We start from the raw sequence: 244 nt of genomic DNA on the forward strand, positions 1-244 counted from the left end.
CAGGGAGGCCTGGCGTGCTGCGGTTCATGGGGTCGCAAAGAGTCAGACACAACTGAGCGACTGATCTGAACTGAACTGAAAGTTAGAAACAACCTATGTCTACCATATAAATTAAAATAAATTATAATGTATCTTTATTGGAAAAGACTCTGATGCTGGGAAGGATTGGGGGCAGGAGGAGAAGGGGACAACAGAGGATGAGATGGCTGGATGGCATCACTGACTCGATGGACGTGAGTCTCAC

Source organism: Bison bison, unplaced genomic scaffold, assembly GCF_000754665.1.
Source record: "Bison bison bison isolate TAMUID 2011002044 unplaced genomic scaffold, Bison_UMD1.0 scf7180017864473, whole genome shotgun sequence".
Taxonomy (NCBI): domain Eukaryota; kingdom Metazoa; phylum Chordata; class Mammalia; order Artiodactyla; family Bovidae; genus Bison; species Bison bison.